We start from the raw sequence: 16,821 nt of genomic DNA, 5'->3' as shown, positions 1-16,821 counted from the left end.
CATGAAAACCCAGTCACAAGCTGCCTGAGCTAAACCACAAATGGTGCTCTGATACCAGAATTAGTGTTCATTCAGGTTTTCCTCAAGGGATAAAAGCTGAAAGAAGTACTCTCAGTGCTTCGGTTTCACCACTTACATTGGTGAAGGGTAAATCCAGTATAAATCTTTTCAGAGAAAGGAGCTGCATTGAGTGTGAATGGCATGACAGCACTTTGTGGCCCAATGGTGTGTCATATCTCCAGATCACCTACCAGGGAGCTGGAGAGCAAGCAACCATCACAAATGTGTGGACACAAACCAATGTCCTACTGCTGGATATCTCACTTGTAAGATGTTTTGAGGCAGCGCCATGTTTTTGAAATTAAACTTAAGTGTGAATTATTTCACCTGGAGAACAGTGCTGAACGAGCCCAAATATCCATCTGCCTAGGAGACTGTCTCCTCTCCCCCCATTACTCCTCATAAGTCGCTGTCTTTATTGGCATCGTGACCCTCGTTTCCAAAATTGGGCTCTGCCTTCATAGGGCTGCTTTGAAATGCACTGAAGATCTGAATGCTTCCTGAGGCAGGACATGGAGTTGTTTGGTAGCTCTCGTAACATAAAGGCATCCTTAGCAGGTGAATTACCCCAAACCAGAGACTGCCTTTGGAAACACTGGGCAGCATCGTGAAATGCTGTGAGCAGCTTATTGCTCACAAGCAAGCATCCCAGCCCTGTGCAGGGGACTTGGGAAGACAGGTCTGTGGTGGCAAAGAAGGCCAGATGGCGGCAGTCCCCATATCATCACCCTCCCCAGCAACAAACCCAAGCAGGCTTTTTGGTTCTGCTCTCTGATATGAGCAGTTTGGTTCTGATTCGTTTTAATACACCCCTGTGTTCACCAGCTTGGAGGGATAAAGCCCCAGATGTACGCTGGATGCTCTGGCTGTATTCCCTGCTGCTAGCCATGCTGTAGGATGCCATAGCTACTTCTCAGCCCCAGCTTCATATAGTTTGCTGGCAGGTGCAGCAGAAGGGCAGTTTCTCCTTCCAAATGTTTCTTCTGGCACAACAAGTGTTGCTTGACCACAGACAGTAAGACAGGGTGCAGCCAGTCCCCATGGAGGTCAGGTCCCCCTGGTGGTTTGGGAGGCCAGTGAGGAGCAGAGGCACCAGCAGTCAGCAGGCTTTGAGCTCTCTGGGTTTCATTTTCGTGTTCTCAGTAAGGACTGCTGCGAGAAGAGGGGTGGCAGTTGTTGAAGTGTGTGGCTGCCATCCTTAGCGCAAAAACCTGCCACGCTCAGGTTTTAATCAAAAAGCATGTCAGGTTTCACCTGTGGGTTAGGGACCCTCCATCTGTTGCCAGCACTGTAAATTGCCTCCAGCCTGGCACCCAGGGGTACCTGCTCTCCAGCAGTACAGGTATCCACATGGCAAAGCAGCCAGTAGCAGGGGCAGCAACCCTTGGTTTGTTTATCTCACACAAGACGGCAGCCACAAGGGCTTGAATATTCTCTGCTGTAGGACTGGGGCATGACGAGGGCAGAATCTGGCCTCGTGATTTCACCCTGGAGAACAAAGGCAAGCTGCAGCATCGCTAATGCAGCATCTCGTATTCCTACCGTGATGCCTCTGGGCCCAGTCGCCTCACCTAGGTGCAGGTTTGCATTAGCAGCAGTGCTTCAGGAGAGGCTCACGGAGAGACCTTTTCTCACAAACACCCCCCTGAGCTGTTCTGGGTGAGGGTCTGCTTGATGAGGGGCTTGTGGCTGCACATCCAACGAACTTTGGGTGTGGGGAGGGAGCTGCAACACTGCCTCCTCCTTGCTTTGTGCCTCTGTAGTGGCTCATTCTTGTTTTGTTTCGGTTGCAGAAAGAATGGGGCATTGTGCCCCTGTTGGGAAGTGGTCCTCCGTGTCCCAGACTCGCTGGTGCCACCTCTGAAGTGGAAGGACAGTCCTGTCCTGTCACGTGCCCGATGCTTCGTGTGCCCACAGTCACCTGGGCTGACACGAGGGATGTGAGACGGCTTGCTATAAGCAGGTTGGTGACAGAAAATGATTATCCTTCCTCTTGTGAGTACTAGTGAATAAACAGGCTACGAGCACTGCCAAGTAAATCTACAACTTTTAGGAAAATGAGCACTCAGACACTGTCACCTCACTTTAATCTCCGCTTGCCTGGAGTGATTATTTTCTCCTTGGCCACCGCAGACGATATGACTAGCAGTAAGTACGGCTTACTCCACTCTTCTGGCTCCACATTAACTGTTAATGATGTAAAGCTGTATTAAGCCTGAGCTGCCCTGATCATCTCATTCAAAACATCCCTCGAATGCCACAGAACAAATTTCTTTGCTACACGCTGTTGGTCAGTGGATTCGTGCCTGCTTTGTCTTGCCATTTTTTTCTTGAAAAGGAATTTTTGAGCTGAAATCTGTAGCAGTGTATGTGTTGCAGGAATAGAAAATGCCTGAGACACACAGTGACCTTCACTACACAAAGTGTTTTCACAAAGCTCACCTAGCCTTTAGAGGTCATCTGGTGTTTTTAGTAAGGACAGAGGGCTGGGACCCCAGCTGGCAGAAATCAATGCAGCCTGCCTGAGGAGCGCCGAGTTCTTCAGCTGGGGATTTGCTGAATAGTTTTTGATATTTTTTAATATTCTGTGGTAGAGGTCTGTGCAATTGGAAGTGGTACAGACAGCACAAGCAGGGAGCATCCCTTCCCTGACTCCTGTCCTAGAGGAACAAAGGGGCATCAGCTGAAGCTAGCCTGATGGACGTTCAAAACAGCATGGAGCAATTCCCGATACAAGGTGCTGTTAACCTGGGGAACTCCTTGCCACAGTACCCTCTGGGTTTTTGTTTGCATGGCTTGAAAAGCATTCAGACAAACCCAAGGAAGACAACTCCTGGGGCTATTAAATACAAGCAAAACATGTCTTCTTGCTTAGGAAGCCCCTGAGCCCGAGGTTATAAGAGACCAGGGAGGAATGCAGCAGACCTGGGGAGAGCATCCCTGGCCAGAGCAAAGATTTCTTGGAGGTTTGCTGAGAAGGAGCTGAAGTCTAAGCCTCCCAGACTCCCTCACCTTCTTCTGGGAGAGGACAGCAGGAGAGATTGCTGGTATGACAGTGGAGGGCAGAGGAAGAGGAAGACAATGAGAAGGAAGGCAAGGCAAACTCCTCAGCGAGGACTGTAAGGAGGAATGAGCCGCTGTCCTCCCTGTGATCTCACTCTCCTCCTGAGCAGGATCTTGAGAAATTTTAGCACCCAGTGGGCCAGAAAGTGGCAGCCTGGTGTTGAGTGCAAGGACAGGCTCCGCACTTATTGTCACCCTGCCATGAACTACCCAGAAATGAAGCTCTTCTGGGGCGAAAGACAGGTGAGAAAGCAGAGGTGTTGTCCCTTCCAGAGCAAGTCTGACCACCATATGGTGGTGACAATTACTGTCGCCATAATTAATTCCTTCTTGACACTGCTCTGCAGATGTCCCCAGGCCTGCAGGAGCAGGGCTGTCTTCTTAGCAGCTGCAAGGAAGCGAGGTAAGAAATAAGTGGCAGGGGAGTTTCCTTCTGTTTTTCAGGCTAGCTGAGCTGCACAAGAAGGAAGCATCTCTCAGAGCAAAAGAGGCTCTTTGGTCCCTGGCCCTGCCAGTTTTCTGTGAGGAAAGGGCTTCCTTCTCCCCATCAGTGGATTATGCCAAGATTGCTAAAGCTGACACTTTCGTGTGAAGCAATTCGTGCATTGCAACAAGGAAAGTAAGCCAAAGCAGAGCACCTATCACATGCAAACTTGGCCTCCGCGCCCAGCAGCCATTTGACACGCTCCATTAAACAGCTCTACCTGCGATTAAAATCATCTGAAGTGAAACTTTGAGCTGATGGGCCTTAGGATTACAGCTCTGGAGGGGCCAGTAACAGTATGTTTTTCCCCCTCTTGCTTTCTTTTGTGTCCCCTCCTAAAGAAGGGTTCTGCATGAGGCTGAAGGAGGGAACAAGAGGCATTTCTGGATAATTTAGCTCTTCTGTTTCAATTGTGTCATAGCTGTCAACCCTCATCTCTGGATTTCAGGCAACTGCTGTGGTCCTTGCCTCCTGTGTCCTGTAGGATAGCAGAACCGGAGAGGCGTGCAGGCTAAGACTACACACATTTCCCCTGGGATTTCTTTGCCGTGGCTCAGGTATGTCCTGGGAGCATGTTCTGTAACTATATGTTGATTTGAGGCAGCCTGATCCCAGCCACAACACAGACTTCTGATAGAGATGCTGTATGCCTAGAAATCCTGAGTGTGCACAGCAAATGCATTTTCAGGGCAAATAAAGGGTACCAGGAGTAGTCTGCTGATCAGAGAGCCTGGACCTGAATATAGAACCATATATCTATATGATATATATATATATATATCATATATAGAACTATATATCCTAAATGATCGTTCTCCAGCAGCAGTGACTTCCCTCCACGTGCTGGCACAGCTGGCTCTTGCTCTCTCTGCCTGTGCCAGTTGGTGTGCCTATGTGACACAGCTCCGATGTCTTCTGGCACACGGGGATGTCAAGGGATGCTACAGGGCTCTGAGTCTATCCAAAGTGATACTGCTCCTGTTCCTGTACGTTGCTGATAGCAAAGTCTTGCCTTGGCTGAGCTGCTGTTATAAAGGACTCTTTAAGGGATGATAGATGGGAAGGATTACTGATGCTTCTTAAAAACAGCCAGTTCTACGTACAGCTTTCTACCTTTTATAGACAGGATTTCACTTTTATGAATTGAATTAAGCATTTTGTTTTCCCTTCCCTTCATGTAACTCCTGTTTATTATACAACATCTCCTTATTGACGTAGTATCTCTAACAATAAATGATGCATGAGCTATCTGAACAGTTACTGGAAAGTGTCCCTGGGTAAGCTCTTGGGAGGAACGCTTGCCTCACTAATGGAGGAAAAGTCTAACTACTTCCTAAATCAATTAACCTGAAAGGCCAGGAGACACTTCCTGGCTGCTCCAAGCATGTGCACATGTGCAGCACTCTTGGCCGTGGGTAACAGCACCGTGCCCACAGACGTGTTTGCTACTCCCAGCATGGTCCCAGACACGCTGATGGCTGCTGGATGACGTTTCCTGCTCAGCACATATACACTCACTCCATACATTCCTACTGCTGCACGTACACACGTAACTCACGGCTCAGCAGAAGCCAGCTCCCTGTCTGCAGCTGGCCCGTGGGGACTTGTGCCTGTTCTCTAGCAGACAGCCCAGCTTCCAGGCTCCAGCCGTAAAAATACATGCTGCTTGTCTCTGGAAGTCCTCGTGGTAACGGCCACCCCATGTACAGACGTATCCGTTCAGTGCCTCTTTGTTCATGCTCACTGCATGGAGGGAAAGCTAACAACTGCCTGCTGACAGACATCGCTGTCACTGAAGGGGAAGGGGAGCTTGGCAGAAGTCACTGCTGCTGATCATTGACATCCCTCCCACGGGGGAGACAGAGGTGCTGGACTGCAGGGCAGTACACCTGAGCGTAATGATGCCGCCAGTCAGCATGCCACGGGCATCCAGCCCGAGTACTGGCAGGGGCCAGCATGTGAGGTCACTAGAAAGCGACAACATGAAGCCAAGGCAATAGTATGCTCGTCCAGAAAGGATGAAGACGAGGGGAAATTCCTGACGGGGGCTGGACTGCACACACTTTCTTCCAGAGGAGTGTCAGCGCTGTGTCTCCAGCACTGCAAAACCTGGAGGCTGGTGAATGAGAGGGAGCAGAGAGTTGGTGGCACAAGAAATTCTCTGTTAAGGAGGAGGAACATTTCTTGGAAGGAAAGAAAAGAATAGAGCGAGTTTAGGCTGATGGCAGAAAGGGTGTTTGGCAGATGTTTCTTCCACGGAGTGTGCTGTGCTCCTGGGGAGGGATAGTGGTGAACTGGGGATTAAGGCAAGACGGGATAACAGCATACATGGAGCAGAGGAAGGGGCATGGGAGGTCTGTACAACAGGGAGGAGCAGCGAGAAGAGGAAACATGGGGCTGTATGTCTAGTGACGTGAAAGCCAAAAGCATGAGGACCAAGGCAGAGAGTGAGAGGTGTCAGCAGGCAGCCACAGGCATCAGGAGGACAAGGAGGACACTTCCTCACGACTTGCTGGCTCCACTGCTGTGCCATGAGGAAGGAAATGTGAGCTGTAGCCTGCGTGTAACCTCCAGTCTTCAGAAGGCACATCTCCGAGCTACAACATCTCTCCTGATGGGGCCCGGAGAGCTTTTCGGGAGGCAGGTCTGGGCATCAGCTTTGGCTGAGTCACAGCCCCAGCACAGCGGCGCATGAGGCTTTGGGAAGGCAAAAAGGTTTTTCCCTGTGGCATTCAGCCCAAGCCCAGCAGCACCTGGGGAAGCTCCTGGCCTTGTGACCTGTGGCAGGAGCACAGGTCCCCAGCCTCACCGCATAAGCGAGCAGAGGCAGCGCTGCAGAACAGGCTGGGAAAACCAGCAAGCCCTATTTCCAGGGCAGCACCACTGACTCTTGGCAGACATGAAAGGAAGCTGAATCACTGTATTATAATTTCAAGCTCCATTAAAGAAACATGGGGATGAGGACAGCAGAGGGAAAGAGAGGGCAGGGAGGGATGAAGAGAAAATTGAACAGAGCAGAGTAGCACTTGAAGGGGAAAGAAATGTTGCTCATAGGCTCAGAAGGGGGAATTGCAAACAGAGATGAGATTAAAAGGGAACCCTTGAGACCGTCTTTTTAAATACCGCAAGATTCACTTACTCCTTGCTGAGCCAGGCTTGTTGAAGGCTGGAGGCATGGTCCCCGCTGAGATTTGCCAGCTGATCAAGCGGTGGAAACCTGTCTCCCCACATGTACCGGCAAGTTGCCCTCTTCCACCTATGTTATCGATGAAGTCCCACTGCTAATAAACTTACTGCGGAGTGAGTCTTAGCAGGGAAGTTTTTTCCTTGACTAGACTTCAGCACCAAGCATTTTCAATGCTCCTTTATCCAGGGGCACACAGTCACATCAGACCGGGTGCCATGTGCCGGGGGGCACAAATTTTTTAGTAGCTCACGAGGATTGGCCGGGCCCAGCATTTGGGTGGGAGGCAGATGTTGATCTGCACGTTTGATGTGGTGGTCCCACAGGGGCTACAGGCTTCTTTCTTCTGCTCTGCACCCAGCTGAGGTCCAGTCCACCATGAGTGGTGGTGGTGGTGTTGACTTAATGGAGGCTATAGTGGTGTACAGGCAAAAAAATGACAACCCAAATGAGAACTGGTCAGCAGAGATGATCTTGTAGATGTTTGAAGCACAGTGGTGTTTGGCCTGGTTTCCTAGTCAAATTCAATGTGTGTAATGACATTAATGCTGCACCAGATCCCCTCACCCCCTCAGCTGCAATTTCAGCTCATCCCCACATCCCACACCTTGAATTTTTATGGCAGTGCCTGATTGAAAGAGTCTGAATTCCTTGGGACAGAGACCAGTTGCCATTTGCTCTGACAAATGGTAATGGGGCTGAATAAATAGCAAAAAGTGGCCCTAATGTAACAGGGCAATCATTACTGCATTTCTTAATCTGTTGCCTGGCACTACTATGTGCCATTAGATATCTACCACATTACGCCTTAGGAACTCCTGGGTCTTTGGGGTGTTTGCTTTGTGGGAATGAGAGCAATTGCAGAGCTCCTCTGGCATGGTTTTTGTCCACGCAACCCACAGGGAGGCCTGAGAGACGGGCAGCAGCCAAGGCAGATCGTGCTTTGTCCAGGCTGTTCTCCTTCTCAGTGGCCACGCTGAGAGCCAGGCTGTTTGGCCAGGAGCCCATGGGCTGACCTGCAGGAGAGGAGCTGCTCCCCACCAGCTGTGTCCACCACCCTTCTGCTGCAGCAGCAATGCCAGGTGAGAGAGATGCTGTGAACCCAATGATGAGTGCAACCCTTCTTCAGATTTGGGGATCCTGGTGGATTTTACACTGTGTCTCCTTTGTTTCTGGACTGCTTTTTGATCCTGGGGGTGCTGAGGAATGGCTAGGATCGACTGCTAATCAGAAATAAAAGCATTCCTGCTCAGCCTCAAAGCCTTTCCTAAGGCTGGTGAATCCAAGGAGACGCCACGTTCAGAAGAGGGAAGTTTAAGGCAGCAGGAGAGACTAAGGCACACGGGGCTAGAGGCTCCTCTGTGTGCACAGCAGTGCCCTTCCAGGGGAGGCTAAGCACACGCCTTGTACCCAGCTGCACATCTTGAATGTTCCCTGGACCACAGCATCCTACCCCTAACAGAGGCTACAGGGCACGATTGCAATGCAAATAATGAGAAATAATAGTAATAATAAAGCACCACCAGCACTCACCAGCTCCATAGCAATCCCCGTCCAGCACTGCAAGTTTCCTATCGCCCATGCTGGGAGAGCCCCAGGGACTCTATGGTGGTGCTGTGAAGGCTGGAGCTGGCGCACAGCCTGGCACAGGAGACGTGGGTGCTGTGACCCACGCTGCTCAACCAGGCAGCCAGGGGCTAAAGCCCAAGGACAAGCGCTGCTGCTGCACCGTGGGCTCACTCCTCGGGCTGATGGCTCCTTTTTTGCATGGCAGCTGGTTGAGGCTGGCCCCTCGGCCACTGAAACGTGCTGTTGTAGCTTTAGGCAAGCTCAGCCTTCTTCCGTCTATTCAGCATCGAGCAGCAGAACACCACAGAAGGGAGCAGATGGGTGTAGGGAATTATTAATAACCAGGCTTCTCAGCATTGCTTGCCATTTATTACAGTCCCACTTAACAGAACACGCAAATGGGCATACTGGGACCCACTAACCCAGTATTCTGTGCTGGCTGCACTGCACGGCCCGTGACTAATAGTCAGTGCTTAGAGAAGGTGTATACGAAGAGGGCAAAAGCAGACTGATGCATCCTCAGGCTGTACTGGTCAGCATGATGGGTGATAGCCTCGGCACAGCAGCCGCCGATGGTTTATGGAGTTTTTTGCAGTCCTCAGGTGTGCTGTGGTAGGGATTTAGAGGAGGAGGAGGAAGCAATTTTTCAGATGTTTATGGGAAGTCTTCTCCAGCGTGAGGGACAACAAGGCAGAAAGCACCAGCGAGCGTGTGTGAAAATACGACACACGAGCTGGTGGCGGTAGGAGTTGGCACCTCTCCGGTGAAAGAGATGAGAAGTGGGAGTAGAGGAGGTGTAGATTCCCTCTTATCTCAGCTTCCTGGGGGAGAGGTTTCTGGAAAGTGTGTGGATGTAAGCATCTTTCTACTCTGGAAAAGAATTGAGTGTTTTGGGGAGTGGGTAGGAGAGTATTAGAAAATCAAGCTGCATCTCCCTTCACTGCCAGCCGAAAAATCACACCGAGGCCTCCCAGGAAGGAGAAGTAGGCTTCTGCTGTATTTCATTGCGCATAATTAAACAGGACTCTCTAAATCTTGATCTCAAATCACAATGATGTGTGAAACTCGTTTCAATAACTGGAAAAGGAGGCATCATGCATGTGGGCTTGAGTGCTGTGATGGAGCTAGGGCAGGTTAAGCCCGGGTGACTGGGGAGCCAGGGGAAGCACATGAGTTGTGATGGCCTTGCTGAGGCCCAGATGACATCCGTCACCTGGTGTCACCACTGCAGGGGATGAGCACACACCTGGCAGGATGCTCTGTCTCATGCCAGAGGTCCTTGTGGTTCTCTCTTGCTCATGGGTTGTGGATTTCAGCCCTGGGACCTGCCCCTAAGTGTAATCAGGAACTATAATGTAGTGGGATCTGTAAAACCCATCTCAGCCATCTTCCTGTGTAAATGAAGGAAAGACACAAAGAAAAAAAAAAAAAGCTATATATAGAGCTGTGCTGTTACTGAGATGTCTGGAAGCAAAATCCCCCCTGTGCACACCCAGGAACAAAATGGAGACAGGGACGGCTGGGTGTATTAGGGCCAACAGGCTTTTAAATCTCTTCTTTGACTGCATTTCTTCCCTAAGGGCAGTCCCACCTAGCATAGACCAAGGCATAGCTGGGTGCCTTTTGTTTGAAGGTAAGAGATGAATATCAGCCACTGGGATGGTTAAGTGTGGTCGCCCAGGGCTGCCTTGGTGTGTAAAGCAGAGATCTTGGGCTGCTTCAGTGCCTGATTCCTAGCAGTACTATCCAGTTTTTCCCAAGGGCTCATGTTCCTATGCATATAAATAGGTCAGCTTTGCAAGGAATGTAAGTACACCTTTCACAACATCATCACCAGCATTTGTATTCTCTTGTTTCCCCTGGCCAGGCAATTCATATCCCACAGAGGTGCTCCTCAGCTCCCAGGTCTCTGCATGTACTGTCCCAGTCCTGTCCAAGCATTACTGGGTCCCACCAGCCCAGTGGGGCTTGGGGACACCTCCTGGGCTCAGGCACAGGTTGGTGCCAGCCGCCTGGGAAACTCTTGAGAAGAGAGGAGAGGAGGGGAGGTGAGAGCCTTGCAGATGGGCTTTTGTCACTTGAAGCTAAAATGCCTGGAAGGACAACTTAGCTGTAGCTTTTCTTTATCTTATTTTTGGTGTTTTTCTTTCTTTTCCTTTGCCACACTTGAAATAATTTGACGCTGAATATTTAAGACTGTTGCCTTGTCCTCAGTTCACCTCATCAGACCTCTTGGTCTCCAGGATCACAGGGGAGGAGGAGGAGGATAACATTCTGCTGTCTTGCAGTGCCCCTGTCTGAGACTCCGTGAGCCCGCTGGCAACAGCTGCTCATTAAGGCCTGCAGGCCACCCAAAGTAGGTTAATTTATTGCTCCCACCTCGTGCCTGGTGAGAAGCTGTGCCTGGCGAGAAGCTCGAGCGAGCTGGAAGGCGAGGCAGGCCTGGTGGGCTTGAGCTGCGAGGCCGGGGGCAGCATGGTGCAGAAGCTGGGGGCAGAGGGCTGGCAATTCACATTTCCTCCCCGATGCATAAGGAAAGAGATGCTATGGAGGGGGTGAGAAAGCAGCAGCAAAGCTGTTTCTGTGCCCATGGGTGGAGCAAGACACCTCTGCCCCGGTGCCTGCGCCATGGCTGCAGTGTCTGCTGCCGATCAGCCCGCTGTGGGGGGACCTGCCAGCCGGGGGGTCCCGCTGGGGCCGTATACTTGTTTTTCTTCTTGCTTGCATTACATAATGTGAGGTAGGAAATGTTTGTACAGTAGCTGTATTGGTCCTTGGGGCGAGGGGGGAGAGGAAGGAGGCGGTGGGTAATTTGAGGCTCTTTATTAGACCAATAAATCATTTGTAATACATCGGCTTTCAGGCCAATCTCTTGTTGCCCGCATCAGCCACAGCACGTTATGTGGCCAGTGAAGCTGGCGGAGCATGCAGGGGCTCCCCTAAATAGGGGGGCAGAGCCGAGCTGCTCGGGGATGGAGGTAGGGCCAGGGCTCACTGCTCACCAGGGTTGGGACCTGTTCTCCCTCACAGGAGGACAAATCCAGCACAGCTGGTGACAGGCACAAAGCATGCTGTAGCAGCTCAGCCCTGGTTCCCCTGGGGTGAATGTGAAGCACCAGGATCTGGTGATAACAGAAGGACCAAGCAGTGGCCATGGACACCTGGCCTGAGGTGCCTCAGGTGTCCCTGGGCATTTCACCTGGCCTCCCCTTATCACTTGCAAGCAGAGACAGCTGCACGTTGTAAGGATGATACCCTAATGCCTCTGGGCCATGACAGGAGGCTAAGCAGGTTTTCCTGGTGGCACTCCATTACAAAAGTAAGGGAGTGTCCTACACCGGTCATCTTTGTATCACAGAATCAGATAACGTTAGGGATTGGAAGGATATTTGGTATTTGGGGGGTTGGCAGAGCTTGGTCCCTGAGGATTGTCAGGCAAAAATCTCATAGGTTTCCTGGCTGCTCTGGTGCCAGTGAGGTTGCTGAGAAGGTCTGTGCAGTCATGTAGTCATGGGTGATGTTTTATTTTATTGAATACAAGTTCTTAGTTTTTCACATTTCACAGTTGCGTCTGGTTCGATTTAAAATCATCAGGTTCTCCAAAATGATGCCTTTCAATAGCCTGCCTGTATTTCCAGGTACTTCAGAGCACGTCAGCTGGCCTAATGTTTTGACAAATGATACCTATATCCATCTCCCTCCTCCTCCTTTCCTCCTCTCCCTCCCCCCCAACAAAGAAAACGCTTTTGATAGCTTATCTCTGGAGCTATGCAAACACAGCAGAGGAGATAAACTCCCCTTCCAGGTGAGTTCACCCAAAGGTGGGCTTCCAGGGCATCTGAACCAACACGCTCCCATGTTAGAGCAAGTAAATGCTTTTGGAAGGGGGGTGAGGAGGCACTGAATCAGCCTAGCATATATTGATGCTGTTGTGCTTGGAATTGAAATAAAACAAAACAAAAAAAGCTGAGCAACTTCAAAGGATTCTAGTGGGGAGAGGTAAATGTAAAAATGGTAACAAATACCGTTCCCTGTTATGAAATACATGTTTGGGGTGGGAGGAAATTGCACGGCACGCCTGTTTTTGTGGGATCTGATTTAACTGTGAGCCCTTTAGTATTTTGTATCCTTGTGGACTGTTTGATGGAAGCAGCAGCTAAAAGCAAATCGCAGGGTGAGAGGGCGAGGCTTGCTGGCAAGAATTAGTGGTGTCAGGAGAGAAATATCACACACCTAACCAACTGAATTATGCATTATGCTGCAAAATCCCTGATGTCAATACACAAATGCTATTCCTGTTGTTTTGCCTATGATTGATAGCAAAAGAATTCAAATCACATCCACATGGCAATTGTCCTAGTGTAACTAAGTCTCTCCTATCCATGTGGGTGTGCTTGTGCTGGCAAAATCTATGCAGTAAGCTAGGTGCTCTAGGAATAGGTTACAAAAGGATACTGGAAACATTTTCATATGTTCAACAATACAAAGCATTGTCAGTTTGGTGCATATTCATTGTGGTAACTTCTTTTTCTCATGGACACCGAGAATAATAAGCTAGCTGTTACTCCAGACCTTGAGAGGAGTAGGAAAAGAAGTTCATACCCAGGCAATGAAAGTGATTTGAGACACAAACTTCCACATAAAGACTTTTCTCTTTTCAAACAAGATAGGAGAATGGGAAGTAGAGCCAAATAAAAATGCCATCCCCGGTATAAAAGAGCATTGGGGTCAGCTGTGTATCCTAACCATGTGACAGGACCAAGAGGATTGTGAAATTATGCGTAATAAATGGTAAAAAAGTTATTATTTTAATGAACACAATATTATTAAAATTCCCTGCTATTAGATCTTGCTGGTGTGTTTGCAGAAAAGCAGATAACAAAGCTAGCAAATAGAATCTGCTTTGGTTTGCTTCTGAAGTTGCCTTTGCCCTGTTACCAGAAAACATCAATCAGTTACTAACCGCATTCCCAGTCTGAGCTGCTGTGAGTGTTCACATGTTTAATCAGCCCTGTGTGCTTGCAGGAGGAATTGCACTCAGGTGAGCGCATGAGTCACACACAATTGTCTTGCTCACGTTAATGCCTTACTTTTCACAGAACCAGGATGTGTGAAAAACTGTTGTTGGTGGTTTTTTTTGTTTGTTTGTTTGTTTGTTTTTGGTGAGCAAATAAAAAATTTGGACTGAAGAAAAGTGGATTTGATCTGAGGCTTAAGAGAACATTTTGTTCTTTGGATATCTCTTTCTCTTCCTCAGAATAGATCTTCATCTTGAAACAACATCACTTCAAGATGTTTGGGAAACAGCAAAACAAATCAGAAGATGTTTTACCAGTGGCTTGCTGAATTAGAATAGTTACTGCAAAAATACTTTTTTTTTCTCTCTCCCACAAGTGGAGTAGACTGTCTGCCTAAGAAATGTAGCCCGTCCTGGGTTATGAGCTCTTTAAGGGATCGTGTTACTGAAAAAACAATTCATGGATTTGATTAGGTAGAGACCAAGAAGCCAGAGCCAGCTGAAAGCATCTCGCAAAGCTGGCAAAATTGTGTTATGCTGCCCTAGAGATGGAAACGGCCCTGGGGCATCCCTGGGATAGACAATGGGGGAGATAGAAGGAGTGTAACAGCAACACTGCCCTCATAGAGACTCATGGTGTTGGCTCTGGTCCTGCCTGTAGGTTTCAAGACGAATCTAAATGGGAAGAAGTAGAAGAGTGGAAAAGAGGCCTTCTTGCACCCAGCATGGTCTGCCCATTCTGAGGGGCTGGGAGAGCCAGACTAAGAGGACAGGAGCAAGGTGCATGCCATCCAGGGCAGTTTGGGTACCATTACCACTGTCACACGGAAGACTTAAAAGGAGCTTCTGTTGGGACAGAAGAGTTAAAACACTGTTGCAAGACTCCCCAGCTCAAACTTATTGATGAAGACCAGCAGCCAAGGATAAGAGCAAGTGGAACACAGGGGAAGGAGCCGGTGGAGGATCAGACCACAGAGTGCTGATTCCTCCCAGGGCAACAGAGGAGATGGCCCCTCAGCCAAGGAGCACAGCATGTAAATGTCCTGGTACCTTTGCCTGGACAGCCAGCAGAGAGCACAGCACTGGGGAAAAAATAAAAACTCTCTTTACCACCCCAGAGAGCTCAACATCACCAGCCTGGACAAACACCGGCAGTATCTTTTCCACGCTGAGGAGCTACGCACTGTAGTTGCAGGGACAAGGCTGGAGCGAGGAGGAGCCTGCTTGCTGCCTGGCCTCACAGGACTCCGCACAGAGGCCGTGGTGGAGGTGCTGGGTCTGCCAGCATCGTGCCACCGCTTGCTGTGGGCTCTGCAGGGCGGTCGCTGCCAGCCTGTGCATGGGCAGCTGCGGCCTGGCAGCCCGACAAAGGCACATGTGCTCCTCCGCTGCTCCCGGCCAGAGCTGTCTCCTCTCATTTGGCTGCTTCACTGCGTGTCAGGCGTGCTGAAGGGCCAGAAAATACCGGGGTAATCCAGGTTCACCTGCTGGCTTCCCACCTCAGATGGCGTCGCTCTTGGTCAGACGTCGCTGCTGTGGCTTCCATCAGCGTTCATTCTCTGTGGTCACTGCACATCGCTGCCACTCGGCTGCCTGGAGCTAGCCCGCGGGGTCATGCCGCCTGGCAGGGCCTCCAAATGGATAGCGAAGAGCTGAGGGTGCTCTTCAGGCTGGTGCTTGTAAGCAGGAGGTAACTACAAAAAAATGAAGCCCTGAATGCAGATTTTCCAGGGCAAAGCAACCTCGGTGTTGGTGCTGGCTTCTTCCAAAAGCACCAGGTGTGTCGCTGCAGCCTTTCCAACTCGTCTGTCAGTCCCTGAGCCGGACCATATCTTCCCCTTCTGCAAGGCAACTTTTGACTGCAGACGGCCTGATCTTATTGTAAGGATTTGTGCGAGGAGTCCTGTGGCTTAAATAGGGCCACAAAATGACTGGCTGCATTTACCCACTCTATTTCAGGATCTGATTTATGCTGTTAAAAGGCATTACATGGACATCCACCTGTCCCAGTGAGAGAAACCTGTCAGGGCCCAGGTTTCTCTCAGGATGTGGGCTGACATTTCCACACCCTGCAGATAGAGCTTTAAAGACTCCGTCGGGAAGAACTCAGACAATGGCTCCGAGCAGAGGTAAACCTGCAGGTCTAACCTAGCAGTCTGGATGTCTCCCACAGATGCAGGAAGGTGGAATCGCTTTCTATTTCCCCAGGGTCTGACAAACTTGTGACTTTGATAGCACTTGGAAAGTAAAGGAAAACAGAACCAGGCCTGCGATCAGAGACAAAGAAAGAAACAACCAGAGATGAGCTTTAGGTGTTCAAGGGTGGAGAATAATGTGGGCTGAGCAGAACCAGCTGCATCCTGCTGTAGGCTGGCATGCTCACACATGCTATTCCCTCTCCAAACTGCAGGGTGCTCGGCCTCCTGGTTTTCTCACCAGCGCTCATCAGGAGAGAGATGCCCAAAGGGAGCTAGCTTGGGTACAAAACATGGGTTGTGCTGGTGGATCTGTCCTGCTGACCCGTCCTAGCCACAAGTGGCCGTGGGCTGCAAAGCAGCGAGATGGTGCATGACCCACTCCAGCAGCTCCTGTGCCAGACGTGGCTCATCTAGTCCATGGGTAAGAGTCACAAACAGCTTTGAGGAGACAGATGTGCCTGCCCCTAGGAAAAAGGCTGCTGGCCAGCCCAGGACAAGCTTCCAGGCCACTCACCTGCTCTCTTCAGTTTTGTGTTTCTTTAAATGAACCCAGAATTAGCTCACCAGGTTCTGCCTCTAGTGAACGCAGGAACGACAGAGCCAATAGTGGCTCCATCAATTCATATCTAGTTTTGCAGGCAGGTGGCCTTATCTTTCCTTTGCTTGTTATTTCCTCCGCCTTCTCTCTCTTTCTTTTGCTTAAAAAGGTGTGTGGCCATCTCCACCTGGTGGCTTTCACCCAGACCCCTGTTCCAGCATGCTGTGGGCTCCCCATCACTGGGGCTGATGTGCTGGTGAAAGAGCATGTGTTCTCTGTCCATACCCCAGCAGAGCACCCTGAAGGCATGCCTGGGGGTGGAAGGGGACATCTGTGGCTCCTACACAATCTGCAGGTCACAAACTTTTTTTTTTTTTGGGGGGGGTGGGGTGGGGGGAGGGGCTAAGCCAAATTAGAGAAGCATGAGGTTGTTGTTGGTGATTGCTGGTTCTTTGCATTGGCCTGAGAAAAGGTTTCCTCAGACCTGCCAGGGCTATTCCTTGCAGCCATGTTCAGGACAGTGTTAGCACTTGAAAATATAGGAAATAACAACAGAAGATGGCTCTGGAGCTGGCCAGTACAGGTGAGCTGCTGCACACTGTCCTAGCCCGGTCCTAGTCAAGCAGTCCTCTCTCCTTCTGGTTAGCCTCTTTCAAGGCTGTTCAGGGCTCAGGGTTGGGATTCAGGAAATTTAAAGGGCCTCCAATG

At 50.1% G+C, this 16,821-nt stretch overlaps 1 protein-coding gene across 1 annotated transcript in view; it reads left to right on the top strand.

Annotated features, from left to right (window-relative positions):
- Window positions 1-16,821, top strand: part of LOC310884384 (immunoglobulin superfamily member 2-like) — a 107,602-nt gene that overhangs the window by 47,887 nt on the left and 42,894 nt on the right. Inside the window, exons 15-17 of the mRNA XM_083806098.1 lie at window positions 1,854-2,023; window positions 4,056-4,164; window positions 7,694-7,873. The gene's annotated coding sequence lies outside the window, so the exon portion shown is untranslated. The remainder of the gene's footprint in view (window positions 1-1,853; window positions 2,024-4,055; window positions 4,165-7,693; window positions 7,874-16,821) is intronic.

The sequence above is a fragment of the Anser anser genome, assembly GCF_964211835.1.
Source record: "Anser anser genome assembly, chromosome: 1".
Classification (NCBI taxonomy): domain Eukaryota; kingdom Metazoa; phylum Chordata; class Aves; order Anseriformes; family Anatidae; genus Anser; species Anser anser.
The sequence above is the reverse complement of the archived record's forward strand: the minus strand, read 5'-3'. Positions and strand labels throughout refer to the sequence as shown.